Source organism: Cupressus sempervirens, chromosome 2, assembly GCF_028749045.1.
Source record: "Cupressus sempervirens isolate cs-2001-9-10 chromosome 2, ASM2874904v1, whole genome shotgun sequence".
NCBI lineage: Eukaryota > Viridiplantae > Streptophyta > Pinopsida > Cupressales > Cupressaceae > Cupressus > Cupressus sempervirens.
Genome location: NC_143119.1, coordinates 364,090,631 through 364,115,474, shown reverse-complemented (window position 1 = coordinate 364,115,474; position 24,844 = coordinate 364,090,631).

Here is a 24,844-nt window from a genome sequence, read left to right as displayed (position 1 = left end):
CGAAGCTACATTTACCAACCCTAATTAGATTAATGTAGATACCATAGCCAATCTCTCCTTGGGCTTGTTGCAAATCCTTAAGAACTCTCCCAGATCAGTGTGACCCAAGTCTGTATCCTTAATCTTAGCATAGTCATCTTGGATCCTAGATTTTGATGGCACACCTTGGAACTTGAATACAATGAGCTTTGGTGCCATTTTTTCACTAGATGAAGATGCCATTATACTTGCATGATGAAAGAAAGACATCCATTAGTTCAAAATAAAAATTAGGATAATGTTCCAATAATGTTTAGTATCATGTCAAAAAAAAACCCAAAAGGTTAAAAGCACAAAAAACACCAATATTCCCCTTATCTTAAAACAAAATTTTAAATATATAAGGCATGCATCTATGAACCAAATCAGGTGTGCAGGTGTGCATCTCATTCAATTCTTTCATTTTATGTTATGGATCTACACTTGTGCACCAGATTAGGTACACAAGGGCACACTAATTTTTTGTGCTTCAAATATGGTGCATACTTGCACACCTGATTAGTTGCACAAATGCGTACCAATGGTTTTAAGTTTTTTAACACTTGTTTTGTGTAGAGGTGCACACTAGTGCACCTATCTGGGTGTTGAAGTGTGCACCTTTTCTTTGAGGATTTTTGTTCTTTGGTGTGTGTGGTGTGCAAAGGGAAGGTGCATAATAAGCTAGGTGCACTACCTCATGCCCCCTTAAGGTTCATGTTTTGTTTTTGCATGTATGTCTTTTTTTTGTAGGGTATTGGTGCGCACTCTCACACCAAGTGAGGTGTGCTAGTACATACCTATATAATTGTGTTTCTTCATGCAAGCCAATGACTAGACAGTGCACTTGACTAAGTGTGCAACTTCAATGGTGTAGCAAAGGAGATCAATTTTTTTTTGGGCACACCTAGCTTGATGTGGAGGCACGTGTGAAGGAAGTGTAGAGGCTATCCACGTGTAGAGAAAATGAAAATGAGATAATATGAGACAAAGGGGGGTGGAGCTTATATAGCCACACCTACCTTACCTTTGGTGTTATGCCAGTGAATAGCTGTGCAGTGGTTCATCACCAAAGGTGGTGTGTTTCCCTTCAATATTGTGCACCCACGCACCATGTCAGTTGTGGTGGTGTGCATCATTTTTTTTGACATTTTACTTTTGAATTTGACTTTTTCTTATAGGATTTCTCAACCAGGACTCAGGACATGAACTTAGGGATAGATAAGACCCCAAAAAATTTGGATCCCTGATTAGGAGCCCAACATCCAAAAGAATAAAGTAGGAGGTCCCCATTCGTCTTAGGGAATAGGGCATGGATTATGGAACCACAATAGCTACCTCAGAGTCAATTTAAATATATCCTTTGTAGTCTTCTTGGAATGTTCCCATATTGGTTTGATTTTTTCCATTAGTTCATTAAGAACTTGTTGCACAAGTGAATATAGTGAATATTTCCATTTACCTAGCTTGGACATAATCATGTCTTCAACTTGTTTCTTCTCATCTATATTTTTGGTCTCATATCTTAGTGATTTAAATTTTTCCATGCTAGCTCCTAAATCAGTATTCTTTAGTCTCTCTTAAATTGTAGGTGGAGGTTGTTTGAAAATAACTTTCTCCACTTCCTCTTTAGCTAATTTCAACTTCTTCCTTGATCTAGATGCTCTTCTAGTGAATACTTTAGTAGATGACTTGGTAGGTCTGGTTATGATAACCTTACCTTTGTTCTCGATTGGCTCTTCTTCTTTTGATTTAGTTTCTTCTACCTCATCTTCTATATCATCTTCTTCCACAAAATCTCCTTTACCTTCTCTCAATAAGAGATTAGAACTTGTTTGCCTTAGCTTTGCTATCCTCTTCTTTCCTTTGTTGACTTCTTGAGGATGCTTTATTTTAAGTTCTATTATGGATCTGGCTTCATCACAAGTACCAAAATATGTAGCCTTGGGATCCATAAGTTCATTCAACAATGCCTTAATGGTGTCCTTGGTGTCATCAATATTAACCTCATATCTTGGAGGCTTAACCCACACCACTCTAGATTTGACTACATGAATGTATACCTTGTCATAATCTACCATTAAAAAAATGTCATCCTTGTAATATTCTACATGTTTCTTGGGAATTTTGAATATATTATTTATGTTTTCCTTGAATTAATCAAAATAATTATCCATGATACTAATATAGTTTTCACCCATCTCTGCTATATACTCATTGATCTAGTATAGCACTAGTACATCTTTTCTCCATATGAATACACCTTTTAAGGGGAAAATTTTTGCACAAATAAGAATAAATAGTTCAAGAGTGAACCAAACTTACACAAGTTATTCTTCAAAGTTTTGATGTTCTCCATGTTCTTGTTGAATTGAATTAGCATTAGCTTGGCAAGGTTGAAGGACATGTTGTTCTTCACCATCTTGAGAGCCAGATCAAATGCCTCACATGATATGTTGTTGAGATGATTGGAGCTATAGATTTTATTTTCTATCACATGTATACCAAATTTCAGCTCCATGTTAGTTACATAGCTGATCTTAAAACCTCTTCCATCCTATTTGGCATGAGTTTTTTTTTCTAGTTCTACCCGACTTAGAGTTTTGGTAGTCTTTTCCTTGTTCAACATTGGGAACCCTATGGTTCAATGAATCATTTACTTAATGATTGGAATAGGATTATCTAACCATAGCTATCCATTGTGTACATGGATAAGGATGAATATTACCCATTTTATCTAGAAATCTCAAGGCATATGTGGAATGTGGGTTAAACCCTTGGTCTCCAAGTGTTGATGCTCAGGTTTTAACACACCATTCATGCATAACTTTTCTAGAGCCTCATCCATCTCTAGGGTCACAATGTCTTGAATTGAATAATGAAAATATGAGTGAATATCATTAACTAATAGTACCTTTGGTGGAATGCATGACTAATCTTTGGTTGGGTCAAGCATTTCTTCTATTTCCAGACTTAACTTGAATTTTGGTGCCTTCTAATCAACTCTTCGAACCAACATCTCAGATCCTTTCTTTTTCTTGTTGTTGGAGGATGCCATGCTTAGTAGGGTTTATGAAAACATGAAAAACTTTGACAAAAAATCACACAGGTTGCTTGGATATGCAAAAATTTCTCTTCACATACAGCTCTTTAAAAATTCACAATGACAAATGAATTTGATTTCTTCCTTTTTTAACAAATTTCACTTTCTAATTGTCATAAATGCTTGGTATGATCACTTGTTGAGTGACATGCTATCTTCCACTAGGTTTAGTCTTAGCATTCGACAAAGTCATCCATAAATTGGTGTCCACACAATGTTTAGTTATTCCTAACCTTGCTCAGTAGGGTCTTGCAACCCAACCTAGCTCAATAAGGTCTAGATTTTTTTTAGACACTTAGTGATCCCTTTGCATCTTGAATGCTGATATGGATCTTTCCTTCTAGCTAACTGGAATTGATGTAAGATGTCTACTTTAGAGTCTTAGTTCCAATTATCCCTATGATGGATCAAGTAGAAATGCTTGATTCACCCAATTCTTGAGTGACATGTGCTTCATGGCTCAAACTTGTATTTCTAGAAGATTTCAAAATCCATTACTGTCTCATTTGCTTTTTGATGTCATCATCGTTGGCTTTCTTTTCATCTTCTATCCTTCTATTTTTCATATAGTTCTTGGCAAGGTGTCCAAGATCTGTACAAATAAAACATCTTCTTGTGGTGTCTCTTGTCCCCATGTGATGTTTCACATAGTTTTCTCCAATGTGTCCAAATTCTCCATAGTAGTGGTATCTACACCATGTGTTGTAGTCCCAACCAAATATAGCTTTCACAATCTATTCTACTAGGTTCAATATCTTGGTTTTGCATTCAAAATATTTGTGCCCATGCTTCTTGCATTTGTGACATTTTCCTTAAAATTTAGGTTTCTCTTTGCATTCATTAGCTCTACAACCATGCTTATTGCAATCGTAACATTTTCCATTGAATTTAGCTTTACCATTAATCCAACATTTGTTTGATGTATGACCTAACTTACCATAGTGATTGCACGTAAGCCTTTGATTCTTTTGAGCTCTTTGCTTGGATGATTCACCTTCTCCTATATATCCAATTCCTACATTTCCTTTCTATCTATATTGATTTTTCTCATTCAACTAATTCATGTCTGCTTGAGATTTCATCATCCTTTCATTGGTTTTCTTTTAACTGTTTAGATCATTTTGCAATCTTTCATTCTCTAATCTTAGATTCATGATTTCTTCATTTGCATTAGCAAGATGATCAATGAAGTATGTCTATTAAAGGGATAGATTCTAAATTTCATTGTTTTTTCCTTCTATCTCTTCTTTTGCCTTGTCTTTTTCTTTCATGACTTTACACAATCTTACTGATTGAATTTATTATTCTCTTTTTAGCTTTCTAACTTCTTCTTGAAGATTACCATTCTTTTCTAATAGTTCTTTGATTGCCTCATTTTCTTTATCTAAATTAGTTTCTAAATGGATATCTTTAATTCTTTCTTTAGTGTAGAGTTTTTCATTGATCTATACTACAAGATATTTTCTTCTTTTCAAGGATTGAGAGAGTTTCTCATTTGATTTGTTAAGTTTCCAATAGCCAATTCCAAATCCATATTTTCATTTTCAATAGCCTTATCAAGTTTGAATACCTCCATTGCTTCTAATCTTTGCTCAAGATATTAAACTTCTTCTTTGAGAACCACAAAGCTCTGATACCAATTGTTGGAAATATAAGATAGGATAGGTTACTAAGAGGGAAAGAGTGAATCAAGAAAAAATAAAACTTATTCTTATTTTATCAATTAATCTTTCATATGTATTTTGATCTAATTGCATGCATGAGAAACTAAAAGCATTACAACATTCATAACACTTTGACATGCAATATGGTGACCGAGGGACCTTCCAAATAGAAAGTAAAACTAGGGTGGGGATGATACCCACAAGCTTTAGTACTATAGTATAAAGTTGGGCAATTAAGGCTTACAATGATCACTTCTAATGATCTAACCTATTAGGAGCAATAAGGACTACTAGGTCCACCTTATAAAAGGATTTACAAAACATATAGTGAATTATGCATTCGGTAAAGAGATTTACAAAAGATTGTTAATTCTACCTTTGAAATGATTTAACTATTCCACCTATTAGGATGAACCAATGGTTGATCTCTGATCTGCAACTTTGATTTGCTGAATGAGATTCCTTTTGAGTATAATGATCACCTTATTTTGATAGATAAATCTGTGTTGCTCCTTATACTACTTGTAGCCTTATTACTTCACACTTCTACTCTTACATGTATCTTTCCATATTCATACCATTCTTCTTTGGATGTGATGCAATACATTATATATATACCAATCCAATTTACAATTCATCAAAATTGGCTACAATACAATATCCACCAAAATACAAAAATTTGGCCCAACTAATGGTACTCAAGTTCTAAAGACAAACTTGGTGAGGTTCTGATAATTGACAATCATTTTCAACACTCAACATCATCATGCACTCAGTAGATGTCGAAGCTTAGTTCATACTAATCACTTCCAAGTAGTATGAACATGGTTAGCACTAGTGACTCAATGAACACTATGAAACTTGACATATCACTTGGTTGACACTTCATAGCTTGGTCAACACTATTATTACTAGCTTGGTATAAATTGAATCACTTTTTTGATACATCCTGGCTCAGTCAACACTAGATTCACATCACTAAATCTACAAACTTAGTAAACACTAGATAACTCAGTTTTTAGTAAGAAACTTGGTAAATACTATGAAGCTTGGTTTACACTAATAATTACCAACTTGGTAGATACTACTCGTTGCTAACTGAATGATGTTTCTTGAACTTAGTAGCAATTGTAGAACTTGGCAGAGCCTAAATTACTTGCAAGATAAGCTCAATAGCTACTAACCATTTGATTATGTGTGTCAAAAATAAACAAACTTGACTGTAATGTCAAATATCTATAGGAACCCTTATGTGTTCTATTATGTGCACTCATCTAGATATTACTCATATAGTGGGATTACTAATCAAATTTATAAGTAACTCGGGTAAAATCCATTGGGATGTAGTCAAATGAATTTTGTGGTATCTCAAAGGAACTTATGATTTTTTGTGTTTTCATGGCAAGGAGTCATCATTAAAAAGATTTAATAATTCAAATATAGTTGTAAAATTATACAATAGAAGATCTAATATTGGTTATGCACTTACATTTTCTAGAGCAACAATTAGTTGGGTGTAAATGTTGCAATGGGTAGTTTTACTTTCTTCAATATTTTGAAACTAAACATTTAAACATTTGTTTCTTGCTAAAGGGGTAGTAGAGATTATTTGGATACAACACATATTTGGCGATTTTAATTTTTTTATGAAAAGGTTCTATTTATTTTTTGATAGAAATTTTTTTATTCACTTAGGAAAAATATTGTCTTTCATAGTAAAACTAAATACATTGAAGCACACTTCCATTTCATTCAAAGAACACTTTGGGGGAAAGGAGGTAGGGAAAAATTCAAGTTGAGAAGACTGACACCAAAGAGATTCCAATTCATACACCTACAAAAGTTATCCCATGGAAGAATTTTAGGTTTAGCTAAGCTTCTCTTAGTATTGTAGATAAATAATAGAACAAGAAAAGTAGGGGAACCTCTCTAACATTGTAGAAGTTGTTGGAAATCAAGTGGGAGTTTGTTGCGAGGTGAATCCCAACCAACATTATTATTTCCATTATATTTCTATTATTCTTTTTCCTCAAAATATGTCTCTTAAATTTTATAAGGCATTTTATAAATATTGGTTATTGGAGATGTTTATGTATTCATTTTTGTGTTGCAACATACTATTGTAGTGTGTAAATAAACATAAGAATATTAATAAGAGATTTCCCCTACTGAATGTGGATGTAGCCAAATTAAAAACACTATAAATCATTAGGTCTTTTGTATTCTCTCTTTTATATTTTCTATTCACACTTTACAAATATCTTCACAACTCCTTAGTCATCTCATGTGTCATTGTACAAAAGTCATGATGTGTAACTAGAACACTAATGGCTCAAGAGGGTTTTGAAGTTGCCACCATAGATCATTACATAAATGGGAGACTTAGGGGCTATCTCATAAAATCACCTCTAGTTCAAAAGGCTTCATCAATTCTTTACAAATCTTTAATCAAGTGTAGGAAACTTCTAAAAAAAGTTATTATTAGTTGTTTTACAATGTGTAAGCTATATTCCATTTCTAGGTTATCCTCATATAGCATATTTCTAGTAGATTATGTTCATGTAGCACCAACATAAAGTAAAAGGGTGGATACTTAGCCATTACCATTTCCATTAACATGTCTAGCTTTAAAGTTGACAATATTCGTAGTAGTGTATACAAAGGCATAGATAGTAGATATAGATATCTCATAATCTTGAACTTGAATAGCTATATGTAATAATTTCTTTCATTTTTGGTGACTTAAATGAAGATATTTATCTTATGCATCCCTTTGGTTTTGTAAAATATGGATAGGAACATGTATATGTTAGGTTGAATAGGAGTTTTATGGTCTTAAGCAAGACCCATGGCAATGGTACCTCAAGTTTGAGCTCTTTATTATTGAGAATAATTTTGTACATTGTGAATCTAATATGTGTGTGTATTAAAAAAATTTATGGAATGGAACTTTTATCCTTTTCTTTATTTATTTTGATGATATGTTAGTTACCAACTAGTCAATGAAGTTGATTTGTGAAGTGAGCAAAGGTTACCATAAAGGTTTGGAATAAAGTACTTAGGGATAGAAAGATGGATACTTGGTATGACCATTATCTAGGACAGGTGGAAGGAAGAGATCAATTTATCCCAAGAAAATTATGTTCTCAAAGTTTTGGAAAGGTTTGGCATGAGGGATGCCAAAATGGTCAATACTCTTTTTGCTAATCACTTTCATCTATCTTTAGCCTTGTGTCCAAATACACAAGAACAAAAGAAATGAAGTTCATTTCATATTTTTTTAGTTGTAGGTATCTTATGTATGTTATTATGTGCAATCAACTAGAAATCTCCCATGCAATGGGATTAGTAATAAAATTTATGAGTAATTGGGGTAAGCACCATTGGGATGTAGTCAAATAGATCTTGAGATATTTGAAAGGAACTTCTGAATTTATTTTATTTTTGGTGGTAATGATTCATCATCAAAAGGATTTACTAATTTGGATATGGTTGGAAATTTCAATAATATAAAATCTACTATTGGTTATGCATTTCCATTTGTTGGAGTAGTAATCAATTGGGTGCCAAATTTACAACATGTAGTTTCACTTTATTTAACAAACCCTAAAAAAATTTCTCTTACTAAAGGGGAAAAGAGATAATTTGGTTATAATTCTTATTTGGTGATTTTAATTTTTGTCAAAAAGGTTCTATTTTATTTTTTAATAGAAAATGTGTTATTCACTTTCAAAAAATATTGTCTTTCATAGTTGGACTAAATAGATTGAAGTCTATTTCCATTTCATTCAAAGTTCCCTTGAGGGCATATAAATTTAAGTAGAGAATATTGAAACCAAAGAAAATATAGATAATTCACTTTCAAAGTTTATCCCACATGAGAAGTTAAAATTTAGTTGACATTCTCTAGGTATTATAAAGAATAACAGTAGAGACAAAGTAGGGGAATCTCTCTAGTATTGTTGTAGTTTTTAGACTTGAGGTGGGAGCTTTTTGGGAGTATGAAGCCAAAAAAACATTACTATGTTTACCATATTTTACTATCTTTTCCCTCCAAATGTGTGTCTCTTCAATTTCAAAAGACATTTAATAAATATTGGTGATTAGAGATGTTTATGTATACAATTTCTTGTTGAGGAATATTGTTGTAGTCTAAAAAAGTATAAGAATTTTAATGTTTAGTGGAAAAATAGAAGCACTTTAATATGATGTAGGCCTCCACCTTTTGGGAACTAAAATATTCAAAGATATGTGTGTTGAGGGAAAAAGAAAATCTCCAACTAGGATTCTTCCTTATAATCTAAATTAGATTAGTAATGCCCAAAGGAAAGGGGTGCTAATGTTGAATTTGAATTGTGTAAAGGAATGCATTATAAGTAAATACATTATTTGGCCCATGTGTGACATTTTATATGCAAAAATTGATCTAATAAATTAAATAATGAAGATATAGATGCTACATGTATACAATCAACCCAATTAAGATATGGATCTAAGCTAAATTTATGAAGGGAAATCAGATATAAAGGGCACACCTTGAAATGTGTAGAGAAAGTTGTATTTAGCTCTGAAAAGTGTAGATTTAGATTTGTAACTAAATGTATGATTGTAGATCTTTGAAAAAAAAATTAAAAACCTAGAAAACCCTAGAAATTTATTTTATAGAAAAGTAGCAAAGAGAAAGTCAACTTGGTTGTAACTATTGTAGAGTGATTCCTATGAGGTCATTGTGTTCTTGGGGCACTACAATGAAGTTGACCCAAGTTTTTTGAAAAGATTTCATAAATTTATTTTTGGATTGTTAACAAAAATTTTGCAATCTTGCTCCTACATATGGAAATAATTTATTTTTTGTTTGGGGATGAGGGCTTTCCTTGGTAAAGCCCTAGATTGAGGAATTGATCTTGAAAGAGAAATATAAATATAAATGAATGAAACAAGATAAATGTAAATATTAGCCTTTCTTGTAGAAACTCTTTTCAATAAGGATTTTTTCCTTTTGTATGTTGTAGATGTTGAATTCGGGTATCTAAATGTAAGATATCTCGACAAGTTACAATGAATCTACCATAACCACATTATAGCACCATGAATGTAGATGTGCATCAATGAAAAATATTATGAATGCCTCAATGTACATATATGTCCTCCTTTTATGGCCAAAAAAGTTCTAGATCTTGAAGAGGAAATGCTCACAAAGAATCCTTCAATGCTTGATAAAATATTCCTTGTTTGAATGCTTGAAATTATTGAATGCCTTTAATGCTTGAACTGCTTAAATACTTGTAGATTAAAAGTGTGATCTCATGAAAGCATGTTTGTTGAAAAATGAATCCTCCAAGTTATCTTATATGCTAGTTTTTGTGTGGAAAGATAATATAGGTAGAGTGGAGAGTGAGAGTTAACAAATTAAAATCATGAGACCTTTCAAATCCTAAGCCTCATAATCAATGGGGAAGAGGTTGACCTAGTTTGGCCTATTCTTAGAGGAGGGAAAGGGTAGGAAACATAAAGTTTAGGAGGGATGAAAAAATATTTAGGAAAAAGGTGGGAGAAAATAGGATAATGAGAGCATCGAGCACAAATCCATCCATGGTCTAGGAAATCAATGTGTCCATTTTAAGATGCTATATGTATCCCCTAATGTAGTAGGAGAATGAGTTTCCTCAAACTCTTAGTAAAGTAAATAAAGAGAGAAAAAAAAGAAAATATTATCATGACTTAGGAGACAAATAGTAATGGAATTCTGATTGGGAAAGTGAGATGCTAAGAGGGGACATGAATGGAAATCTCCAAAAACTTTTACCACTTCAAACATTAACCATACTAAACATAATTCACGAGATACCTCAATAAAATTAATATTGTATTTAATAAATCATACAATATCATATAATAACATATCTAACATCTACTAACATGATCAAAACACATATAAACAAGTAAAAAACAAGACACAAGATTTTGTGACATAAAAAACCTCCAATGTGAAGGTAAAACTATGGTGGGGATGACACCCACAAAGTGCAATAATAAAGTACCTATTAGGGCTACAACTTTATTACTTTGACTGATCTACCATGTGAGCAGTCTTTTTTGATGAAATAATAGAAGACTCTTAAGTTTACCTTTACATAAGGATTTAAACTTCACAACTAAGTGAGTAATATGTTGGGAGATTTACAAAAGGTTTGTTAGGACCACTTTATCAAGAGATTCACTAGATACACTGGTTAGAATGTAACAAAACCATGATCCTTTGGTCTACACTAATTTGTTGATAATGGACCTTCTCTCTCCAATGTCTTATCACCTCAATGTGACTATTCTGCAATATCTACTTACTACACTACTTGGTTTCCTTTAGCCCTTCAATACTTGATACTCATTGATTCTCCTTTAGCTTTGCCTCCATGCATTCCTCCAAATTGAAAAAACAACATATTCAACCTTGAAACCCTATGTATATAGCCATCTTAATTATATTCTAGAATATAGTCAACGATTATCATTCATCTTTTTTTTTGGCTTAAGCTTTCCTATTTTCTAATTGGTTTTTTGCATACAAAGAGATTAGTGATATCGAATAACAGGTGTAATCACCTTCCTAATCTCCATCTTGATCATAGAAACATATTTCATGCTCAGCAAAATGGTTTACATAACATTTTATGCCATTCCATGCTCATATACAAAAACAACATGACATGACACATCTAAAATCTGACACTCAATCATGTTTTATTCTTCCCATTAATCCTCAACATATACTATACTTGACTTAAATTGTTTCCTCTCTAAATTGCTTAAATCATGTATAACTCATCTTATATCATGTGTTACCTTCTGGATAGCTCAGAAACAACTAAATGCCCAATGACTACTATGTGCTCGAAACATATTGAACTTGTGCACTTCTATTCTTTGTAGCTCAACCTTCATTGTGGCTCGATCATAGTGTTGACTGACCAACTCCACCTTGTAAATGAATAAGTGTTTAGCACTAATAGACAATATCAAGATTCCCTTTAGGGTCAAAAATCACCCACTTTGACATTAGTGGCAAAAAAATGTATCAATATAAAAAAATTATACATAAAAAAATCTTCAAAACATTTAGCTCCCCCTTCTCATTCATCATGTATTATGTTGTAACTTCTATTTTCAAACTATTTTCCAAAAAAATTTTGTTCAACATCAAACCAAAAATTGTCTTCTTATTACTCCAATACAAGATATGTAATTATCCAATCTCTTTATACTTGATTACAAATATTTCTCCCTTGTTTTTGTCATGTATGTCAAATATTAGTGATAGTTAATTGTGGACTAGGGACTATAACAAATGCATCCAAAAATGGTTGTTGTAATCTTAATATAATAGCCATTGTGTTGTCCCAATTGTTCTTGAGTGTCTCAAGAACTAGTCTCTTTATCTCTAATTTGGCCACCAAGTTCAACATACTATCAGCTATAGATAAATTTTGACTTTGAATGAGGTTCTTGGAAATCTGTAGATGTTGTTGCATCACCTCCAAATGAGGCAATCATAATGCTTGAATAAGTGTGACCATTGATATTATGTTGTGTTCCTCATACAATAATTATGATTGCTTGCCCTACAAAAATCTAATCTTAGAAAAATATATTGAATTGGAATTGGGGTCCATGTTCAAATCCTTACCACTCTTTTGTAGATCAACATCAATCTTGTCCATCTTCTCCCTAATTTATTTGGTGAATGTGGAGACATCAAATAATTTAGTAAACAATGTGTTTAAATTATGCACTAACTTTTTCAAATCAGTAACAAGGGTCAAGAGTTCAACCTATTTGAGTGTAATCTCAGTTGCTACTTTCTCTATCACTCTATTCCCAAAATTTCTTTTTGACCTTTGCATCATTTTTTCTCTTTTTTCCATGTTAGGATTATTGAGTTTCTCAATAATATTAACCAAATATTCTATAATGGGGACCTTTTCATCTAAGTTGTCTACATCAATAGTCTCTAGAAATGTATCTTTAATATCATAGAGTACTTGTCGTTGTTGATGCTCTCTTCGTAGCTCCTCTTTCTTGGCCTTTCTATATATAAAATAACTAAGTTTTCTCATTTTTTCAACACTTAAATTAGATTTTTCCCAATTAGGGACCATTATCTCTTCATCAAAGCTAATTGGCTTACCCTTCATGGCTAGTGGGGACTGCTTCATCTTTTTCTTCAATTTCTTTCCCTTGGAATATAGGGTGTTGCAACTCTGTATTGTTTGTTGTAGTCCTTGTGTGAGGACTTATAGATCCCTTTACCTTCAACCTCTTCTTCTTCATTACCTTCCTCTTCATCACTTGATATGTATTTTCATTTTCCCTTAGTGATCTATAATGCATGTTCTTGTTTTGTACCTTCTCCAAGTACTCTTATTAAATTTTCTATCATTCCTTTCATATGCTTATTCATCTTGGTAACATTTATATACACTATGATTTTCACCTTTGTAGTCTAATATCTATTGAATAGCTTTGCATCTTTATCGATAGGTTCATCTAATAGTGTTGTTATGGCTATAGTAGCCTCATCAATGTTGATTTCATAGCTTGATGGCCTTAACCAAGCTATTTTTTGAGTTTTTTTTTGGCACGATGCTTTAATGACAGGAATCCTTTCAAATTCCTCTCTTGCAAAGTTAATCTAGCATCAACTCCAAGGTTCCAAGCAATCTTGTGACCTACTAGAATCTGCTCAATTAAAGATAAATGTGTATGTTCATGAGGAGGCCTTTTCTAGTTCCAACCAATTTTGGATAAGATGTTTGATTTTCTTGTTGTCTCAAAAAGTAACCACAAAAGAGATATATTTTTGGTATTTTCTATTTTATGATGAATGCAATTTATTGATGAAACTATATCAATTCTTATTTTAAGCAAGTGTTAGAAAATAAAATAACAAAGATAGGGTAACAAGAGATTAAAGAAAATAACTTGAAAGGGAAAATTCCTAGCAAACATACACCATGGTAAGACCACATCTGTGAATGAAATAATCAAAAAGATCAGGTAGGAAAATAATGAAAATAGGAGTAGCCCTACCTCAATTCCAATGATGCAATCATCAATGGAAACTTAATAATAATTGAAACAAAATTCACTTTTCATCAAATTGCAAGGCCACAAAAAGTGCACTCATGCAAGATAAGAAGCTATGTAGGAACAATAGGTGATTTTTTCTCTAACTCAGTACATTAGTAGAATTTGTTAAACATGAGGCAAACACTAGAACTAAAAGATTGCACAATCATAACAATACAATAAAACCATTGGCTCCATTATTATTCATGAACATGCATTCACAAAAGCAACACACTTTGGAAATAACTATGCCACACCAATAAGATATATTATTGCATCAAAATAATGGCCCAGATTACATATTACATCCCTACATTTATAAGAAATCATATCCTTCTTTTTTTGAAAGTGAGAGATCTTATCATGCAAACATATGCTAAAATCTAATTATATACAAATTGAATCTCTAAATGGTGCTAAGTAGGGCTCAACCCTTGTTTTATATCAATTAATGGGTGCATGAGAATTTACATGACTTAAAATAATAAAAGAAGGAGATAAGAAGAAGGAAGTTTCAAGAGGATCTAAGGTCACTAGAAGCAGTAAAAATGGAAGCTTGACCTTCTCTAGACATTTGTAGGAGTTGAAATGCCATCAAAATGCATTTTCAATGCATAGAATGCACTAAATTAGGAATCAACAGTTAATTGTTGATACATTATTACTTCTTCAAAATTGTCAGTGCACCTTTAGGTAAGTGAATGTTTTGAACTAGATGTAGTAGGTATCGATCTCTACGATCCTTAGTGCTACCTCTATTGATATCCTTTTAGCATAATCAACCTCTATGAATTAGATGATTGCAAATATAAATCCATCATTCATGATCTTATATTTTTTTCTCTGATTTAAGAGCTTCTTCTTTACTAGCTGAGGATATACCACATAGGGCCAAGCATTTTCATCTTGCATGCTTCCCCTTTTGTGAAGTGTTGGGTAGTCAATTGTCCTTTTCACCAATAAGTACAACAAATATGATGATGTACAAAAATTGGGGTCGGCCTCAACAACTACTACTTGCTCACTAGGTTATCACTCCACATTGTGGCCCAATCAATTGGTATCTTGGTCGCTCTAATGGTTTTAATGAAATAGACCATCTAGATATGAAGATGTTCAACTATCAATAGGCCCACAACTCTACTTAAAATCATGATGGCATGTCCCACATCATCTTTCATATATCATTGGGCTATGTCTATCTTGTCGACTTTGTAGCCCACTAGTGTTCTATTAATAAAAAATGATGATTGTATTATCTCTTTGGCTTCCTTTTCATTCTCTTGATACCATCTTTAGGCTCCTTCATAGAATATCTACAACTAATAAACTCTAGGGAGATGAAATACCTTCTTTATGTTTCAAGGTCAAAGGTCTAGGACTATCTCACCTATGATGCTCTTAACAACCTTTTCTTTCATAACATAGCACACAGAAAGGGCCAAGATGAGTTTTGAAGATTGCACTAATGTAGAATGGGCTACCACATTTACTAGCCATGATAAGATAAGTGCTGACACCATTATAGATCTCTCTTTGGGCTTGTTGCAAATAGTGAGGAACATGTTTTAGTCAATATCACCCAATTTGGTATGTCTAATTTCTACATGTCCATCTTGAAAGTGGTATTTCTTCAATGTACCTTGGTATTTGAACACTATAGGCTTTGTAACAATCTTTTCTATAAGTGAGGATGACAAGGATGTCATTTTATCTACACAAAAAATATATATTAATTTGAAGAACTAAAAATCTAACCCAAAATAAGCCCTAATTATCAAAAAACCTAGCCCAAATGCTCCAAAATAGTGAAAAATCAATTCAATACCCCCCATGGGCCTTAGAATGCAAAATAGCACACCTTGTGCACTTTGATAGGTGCAAAAGGTGCACTTAGATGGTTCCTCTATAACCATTTTGGCACAGTTGCACACATGTGCATGTGCACAACTGCACACATGTGAAGCAAGTGCAAGGGGAATTGAACTAAGTCCTTTATGCTTTGGAGTGTATAAAGGGTGCCCACATGCACACCTTGATGGGGTGTGCATGTGCACACCTTTCCTTAAGTGTTTCCTTAGCTTATTTTTTAGGTTGAAAAAAGAAAAGGTGTGAAAATACAAATCTTGAATAGGTACCCATGTGAACACCTTTCATAGTCTTAATGCCTAAGGTTTTTTTAGTTCTTCATGTTTTAGGTTTTGTGTGAACAAAGGTGCACACACACCTTTGATGTCCTAACATTTATGTATCTTATGTTGTTTGTAGGGTCGAGTGCACTTTCTGAGGTGTGGAGGCATAGTTGAACTAGGAGTGTGGAGAGGAATGAGGTAAGGGGGAGGGGTCCCTAGCTTATATAGGCCCAGACCTAGTGTGCATGCCCTTTGGAGCTATGCACATGCACAAGTACACATATCCAAAGGGAAAAGGGTGTGCACTTGAAAATTTAGTGCACCTGCGCACCTTGGAAAGATGTGCATGTGTGCTAAGTGCTCTTTTATGCACAAAAATAGTCTTTTCTTCCAAATTTTCCTATTTCTAACACTAGGGGGCTTCTCAATTAGAGGCAGGGGCTAGACCTAGACTCCAAGGGGAATTCCAAATGACCTAAGCCCAAACTAGGGGTTTGGGGAACAAAAATTTACTAGGGGGTCCTCATTTCTCAGAGAAATGGGGTGTGCATTATGGAACCACAACAAGTAGCCCCAAAAAATGGAAGAAATGAAAAATTCATTTCTTCACCAGAAAGAATTCTTCATACATGTGTAAAATAAAAACTAAATCTCAAATTCTTTCAACAGCTTTCAAGTTCCTTTATAATCAAAACTTTAGAATCTAGAATGTTGAAGCTTAATGTCTGTATAGTGTGTTCATTTCTTTTTACATTTCAAGGTGTAGTCTATCATGATCTTCTAGCAAGTTGGGAACAATATTACACTCCACTAGTTCATTCATCAAGAATTCTCATAGATCATGTGTATCAATCACTATCTAACCAGATGGGAGAATCCATTCTGACGGCTCTTCACGGGTTATCATTGTTGCATTTGATGTCTAGAGTAATCTTCTAGATTCTACTTCATAGAGCTCATACATTTCCATTTGATTCTTACATGAAGTAATTTATATAGATATTGGATTGCCATTTTAGAGTGCATATCCCTATTGTCACATTACCTTTCTTAGACCATTTGGAATCTTTCATTCTTAACACCACTTTTCTCTTTTTATTCTTTCTGTACCCTAACCACGCTTAGACTATGTGGTGAAGAAATTAGTGTCATTTCTCAATTTTTTTCTAGTTTGATAACCTCTACATTCCTCTTTTAATAAATTTTGGAAACTCTCATACTAAGCAGTGATCTTATCAATTCTTTGAACAAAACCTTTTATCTGAACTAACAAGTTTTTGACTATCCCATGCTACCGTCAACCTTAATTTGAAAACACCAAGATAGTCAATCTTTAAATTAGAAAAGTGACGAGAGCTATCAATTGAAAACTCTAATTTCAAGACTTAAAGTTTCTTATGACTAAAATTAACATCCATCCTCAATTGGTATAAGAATAGAAATCATTTGAATACTTTGAAATAGAAATATCTCTTCCCAAAAGTCCAAACTAGAAAGACTAGTTTATGAAATATGTCAAGATAGAGTCTTGATTGCACCTAACCCTCAGACTAACACAACTTTGAAAGAAAACACACAATTGAAATTAAACACACAACTAAAAGAAAACATACTTGCATAAAGTAAATTTTCTCTTTTTAAAATTTTCTTTTTGAAATGTTTTCTACTTTTAGGCCTTAAAGTAATATTTCAGGAACTACCCATTGACTAGTAATGGGACCAATTCCCCTTGTAAGGAACACAATTATTTTTTAGTTTGATAACCTCTACATTGCTCTTTTAATAAATTTTGGAAACTCTCATACTAAGTAGTGATCTTAACAATTCTTTGAACAAAACCTTTTATTAGAACCAACAAGTTTTCAACTATCCCATGCTATCATCAACCTTGATTTGAAAATACCAAGATAGTCAATCTTTAAATTAGAAAAGTAATGAGAGCTATCAATTTAAAACTCTAATTTCAAGACTTGAAGTCGCTTATGAATACAAGTAACATCCATCATCAATTGGTATAAGAATAGAAATCATTTGAATACTTTGACATAGAAATATCTCTTCCCAAAAGTTGAAACTAGAAAGAGTGGTTTATGAAATATGTCAAGAAAGAGACTTGATTTCACCTAACCCTCAAATTGACACAACTTTGAAAGAAAATAAACAACTAAAATTAAGCACACAACTAAAAGAAAACACACTTGCAGAAAGTAAATTTTCTTTTTGAAATGTTTTATGGTTTTAGGCCTCAAAGTAATATTTTAGGAACTACCCATTGACTGAAAATGGGACCAATTCCCCTTGTAAGGAACTCACCATTAAATTATTTTCTACTAAAATTTCTAAAATTTGATAAGGGTCAATCCACAAGCATTGAAACTTAGGGTGGTTGCCCAACTTTTCTTTCTCCTTGTCACATAGAAGAACAAGGTTGGATATTCTAAAAGATTTTATTGTGGCCCACTTATCAAATCACCTTTTAATGATAGCCTAGTATTTTTCCATATGCTCTAAAGAAGTTGTCCTTTTCTCATCCATTTCTAAGAGATTCATTAATCTAGTCTAAACCATGTCAGTATCTTTAGCATACCCACTCATGCATTTCAAAACAAGAATCTTAAGGTTAAGTGGGAACACTGACTCTTGTCCATAGGCAAGTAGATATAGGGATGTCCCCAAAGCATTTTTTATCCTAACTTGATTCTTCCACAATGGATATTTTAGTTGAGTGTTCTAGTCTTTAGGATTTTCCTTTAGCAAATGTTTTATCACCATAATCAAATTCTTATTTTTGGACTAAGGTACACCATTCCCTTAGGGATAGTAATTTGAATAGAACTTGATTATGACATGATTATCCAATGCCCAATGGGTAAGGAATATTGATGTAAAATCTAATCCATTATCACAAACAAGGAAGAATGGCATCCCAACCTAGTAACAATATGTTCTTCCAAGAAATCAGTAACCACTTTGGTAGTGTATTTTTTGAAAGTTTTGGCTTCACCCTAGCATGTGCAATAGTCTATAGCTATGAGAATCAACATATGTCCTATTGATGACAATGGATTTACTGGACCAATAAAGTCTAGCCCCCACTTTGAAAAAAGGCATACTTCAAATATTGGTTGTAGTGGCATTGCTAGATGTCTCTCCCTATTAGCATTGGTCTAACAAATTTGGCAAGAACGTACATGTTCAAATGTGCCTTCGAAGATTGTAGGCCAAAAATAACTTGAACTCAAAATCATATGGGTTCTAGCCTCTATTGATCCATATCCTATGCCATACTTATCACAAAACTATTCCAAAATTTCTTTTACTTCTTCATGTCTCAAGCACTTTAGATAAATTTCTTTGTAGATCCTCTTATAAAGTTTCCTATCTTGTAGCATATAGGATTCACATTTTATCTCGAGTCCTCTACACTAGGAAATATTCATCTAGTTGAGGTAATAATTTTGGAAAAGATAGTAAACAATATCTTGATACCATGCATCTGTGGTTATTCCTTGATCAATATCGACTTGAAATATTATAATCTTTTGTTGATCTTTTGTGTATTATTAGCTATCATCTTGGTTAATCCTTGTCCTCTCACTAACTTCATTAGTTGAATCTCTAAATCAAACTCTTATAGTATCGCTATCCATTTTCCTCATCTTTCTCCCAACTCATTTTGCATCAGCAATGAATTAACCACAAGATCTAGCACAGTTGCATACACCTTGCTCCTAAGTATATTATTGTGGAATTTATTGACTGCCTTTATCAAATAAAAAAACTACCTTTTGAGATTAGAATAGTTCAACTCAACATTCTTTAGAGGAGAACTCATTAAAGCAATGGACCTCCCATCTTATTTTTCTTTCTTCTACATAAGAATCCCAACACATGAATATTCTGAAGCAAAAGACTAGATTTTGAATGGTACCTCATGTTGGTGTTTTAAAACACTGGAGGGTTTTTAATTATCCCAATGAGAATATGACATGTCTAGGGGAAACTAATGCCCATCTTCAACACATCATTTTAGACACCAGGCCAACTATAAGGTTTGACCCTTCTTCTATTTCAAGCTTTACAAGACCTAGGTGGGTAGACTTCAGATTCAATCGATATCATACCAATGCAAAACATATCCCTAAATCTATTTACTGTAGATGAAAACCCCTTATATCTCCTAATAACTCGTGAAATGACACAGATCTATAGTAGCTAAATGCAAATCTATGAATCTCATAAGTTGAGTGAGGGTTAATTCTTTTCAGCCCACTACACAACATGAAGAATTGAATTTATTTGATTAAAATAATTTTTGCAAACAACCTTCATATTAGCTTGCATCTAATTTTGTGATTAGTGCCTTATCCATTGAAACATGGAATCATTACCAGCAGGACGACATAACTAGATTGCATTGCAATTAAGTTTATCAACTGAAATCCCCTAATCCCATACTTATGCAATATCCCCCTCATGCAGCTAGAAACCCTATTAGAATGATGAAGCATTTACTTGACTGCTTGAGTCAAAAGCAACAAAGATCTGACATACAACTCATCCAAGCTGCCTTAAATCAAATGAACATTATCCATTTAATCCCAAAGTTAATAACACATGAAGAATTAGGAGATAGAACAAGAGAAATAAAATAAATCATGTAAATTCCCCTTTTGTATTTATCCTTTGAAAGACCAAATACATAAACTAGTAACACAAAATATAACTCAAGATATTTCACATAATCTAGCATCAATTTTTAGTATCTTAGAACAATAATACATAATATGAAATGAAAATCTACACAGGGTAAATGTGTGGCCTTCACTGCTAGAGCTCAGCTCAATAGTCAGGAAGCAAAACCATCTACAATCCTAGTTTCAATAGTAGAACACTGGAACCCTACTGGTATTACCCAAAGCAAACTGCCAACAACATTGCAAAAGAGAAGAAGGAAGAAAGATATAGGAAGGAAGCAATTCTTGGATTGAATCTACAACTGACATGTGTAACCTTAGAATTCCTTCCCAAGAAAATGAAAAGCTTCTCTCTACCTTCTCTCTATAACTGCAAATCCCCATGATTCTAGCTCTTAAAGGCATAAAGAATATCAAAAATTTGATTCATCATCATAACTCATTTTTGATGTTACAATGAACACAAGATAAAAAGTGAAAATTAGTTAACTCGCCTTCAAAAGCCCAAAAAATATCTCAGAATTGATTTTCTTCACATCCAAACTTCAAAAAGCCTTCATATCTACCTTTTATCTGATCCTAATGTTCCATGATGAATTTTTCTTATTCCACTTAAAATGCCCCAAAAATTACAAAACTGCTTATAACATGAACTAGTGAATTGTTGTGCAAAAACTGATCCCAAATCTAGAAAATTCAGCTTCTCTCGGTTCCAACGGTATATGATAAGGCCTATTTTGGACAAAAAATGCCCCCTGGTAGCAATTTGAAAAATAGACTCTTGGACTGAATCAAAGCTTTAAAAATGAATTTTTTTAAAAAGTATATAGTTAGAACTATATAAAATTTCAAACTAATTCAAATCTTTCATCATGTGTTTGAAAAACTTTTCTTGAATTTCATTTTATCCTCATTTATAAAACTCCCCTTTGCCACTTGTCATTCTTCTATTGGCCATTGTTTTTGAAATATTAATTAATTAATTTAATCTTTTAGACCATTTTAACTCATTATATTTAATTTCCATATCCCGTAGCCTTCGGACCCTTTCTCATCTCCATTTCTGCCTCTATGCTTTCAATGAAATGTAACATCGAAAGCTTTGAGAAATTCTCTTACCTTCTCATGGCCACAAGTTTCCTTTATGTTTTGATGACCTTGAACATAGCACCGAAGAAGCTCAAAATTTGTTTTACACTCTTACAAATGTGAATTTCCTTTACATTTTTACGCGTTCCACGTAACATCAAGGATTATTGAAAATTTGTTTAAGTCCCTACGTGTTGGGCCTCCTTATAAGAGTGTTGACCTTTGAAATTTTCCTCCTGACCCTACGGTAGTCGTAACCTCGTAAAGCCTCAAATATTTCTCTTTGCTCTTACGAGTCAAAAGAAGTTGACTTTCAAGCTCGCAGGGCCCTTCAAACATGGTTGTGTCTTCTAAAAGCTATTTCCTTTGAGATACATCTAAATCAAGTGCTACAATATTTAAACACTAAAAGTTTATGCACCTACTACATGTGGGATATATCATTCTACGTTGTTTGCTATGTCTACCTTCTATTCTTCTGCATGGACTTGACTATTCCTTTTAATATGACATGGGACTGTTCAATGTGCCATGGCTTGCTCAAAATTCGTGGCATGTTCCCTTTGAACGTGAGGCTCCTTATTATTTATGCCTTCACATGAGACACCCCTGTTACTTACTCTCTTGTTCTACTCTTGCTTGCACCTTTATTGGATGATTTTTCCTATTGCTATGCTAGACGTGGGAGTCCCTTTGAAGTTGCCTTGTTCTCCTTTGCATATCCCCTGCCGCCTTTTTGCATGGATGGCTTTCTTACATGCTTGTTGCTGATAGTTTCATCTTGTTTACTGTGTATGAACATTTTTTTTAAACATGTTTCCTTCCATTATCCTTGACTGTGGATTGCTTCAATCTAATGTTTCCTTGGCGTTGGGCATCTTTTTTAAAGACTGTAGGCTTTGCTTTTAGTGCTCCTCTTCTTGGCTGAGCCGTGGCTTTTCCATGCTATGCATTGGCTATTTTGATTAACCCCTACCTCTATAAGTGACTATGGGTTTCTTCTTGTTTATACTCCACGTGGGCTCCTTTATTGGATGCAGATTGCTATTTGTGGGGTTGCTTCTTCATATGGCTGCCTTTCTTTATTGACACAAGCTTCCTTTGTTTATTCTTTTATGACACAGGCAATTTTCCCACCCTTTTTGCTTGCTACAGCATTGTCTTTTTCACATGCCCTTGCTTCTTGCTACTTTGTGTATAAAACATGAAGCTGCTCTCTTACTATGGCATTACCTACTTTGATGATGTTCAAATACAATGCTTATGAGTAGAGTCAAAATTTGACTAAAAGATTACCACTACATTTCCATTGTTAACACTGGTTGTCTTTTAAACATTTACATGCTACAAGGTTATCTTCTGTATGTGGTCTTTTATGACCTATCGAAGAAAATTTTGTGAGAGGATTATTTTCAATTGAGGCATTCTTTTCAAAATTACAGTTGATGCTGGCATTTGGTTTTACCTAGTACCCAATACAACAGCTCAATGATATATGTTCAGGCATTGGCCCATCCATCACTTGTACCATCAAAATAGTCTGCTCACTAAAGTCCTTGATGAACCAAATCATGTTATGAATAAGCATCTTAAAAATTCAAGAATATCACTTGGGTTCAATTAAACATTGGAATTGAATAAGTCAATTTAGATACCAATCCAAATACTCTGAGAGTGCTTTCTCAATCTTAAGTCTTCATCTGACTACAACTCATTTTCTCTTTCTTTTGATTTCCACATATTCTTCTAAAACATCCATTCATCCTCTATGGCTTGCAACGTTTAGCAATTAGGATAATTACAATTCTCCCTTTCAAAGACTTTAATGTGCACATAATCTTCATCAATCTAATGCAATTAGTTGGGCCCCAGAGTGGGTTCGGAAAAAAAAACTTTCATTTTCAGACAACTAAGCCAACAAATTGATCCACTAGCCACCTTGTACTAATTCAAAACACATTTGACCTTCTCAAAAATTATTCAAAACTAATTTTACCATTATTTTGCAAACTGTGAATTTCACGTCAGGAGGTCCATTAACTAGCCTTAAAAACTAACCCATACACCTAACCGGGCTCTAAAATTTGGCACACAGAATCTCTATTCCACAAACTTGCACCCTATCAGATCTTTTCTCATGACGAATTCCCAGTCAAAAGATATTCTCTTTCAGAGTGGTCTTCTCAGAATCACCTGGAGATAAACATGTCAAAAAGCAATAAACTAGGTTTGGATTCGGCTTCAAAAATGGGTAAACTGACACTTGGGAGAATGAAAACTAGGGCATTGGTACTTTGTCATGAGGAGTATATAAATCTATGATTTGGGCTCATGAAAAACAATAGGATGCATTTGATGAGCGATCAAAGTGGGCTTCTCAAAATTACTGACTAGAAACATTGACAAGATAACAATTTTTGCAAATGGAATTGACTTGGAAAAGTGTGTAAATGGATTTGTCAAGACTTAAGAATTGACACACTTGGAGTATTTTCAGAGGAAAACATAGTGGTACAATCCCTTTGATCAAGGATATCACAAATTAGGAATTATAATGTCACAAACAGGGGTACCAAACAATCTGCACTTTATGACACCAGTAAAAAGATAGAAATTCCATTTGGAATCGTGTTTGAAAACTGATCAAACAGATTTTTCATAAGTTGAAACTTGAAACATAAAAAGTTTTTGATGTCTACAATGCAACACAAAAGGAATTTTCACATTTTGGTCAACTGGGTCAAAATTATATCATGTCAAACAGGGCCTCCCAGAATTAGGTGCAAAGTGCCAAAGCATGAAAATAGTAAACTACCAATTTTAAGGGAGTCAAAACCTAGTCAAACGAACTTGAAACAACTCAAAATCTAAAACATAGGTTCTCAGGTATAGATACTAGATACTTGCAAAGTGGCAAGTCATGAAACATTTCTGGGTGCAAGATATTCACTTGCAAACACAGCCTCCTATTGCTGTTTGACACTTGGGTAAAATGCAAAAATGACAATTGCTCAAAAT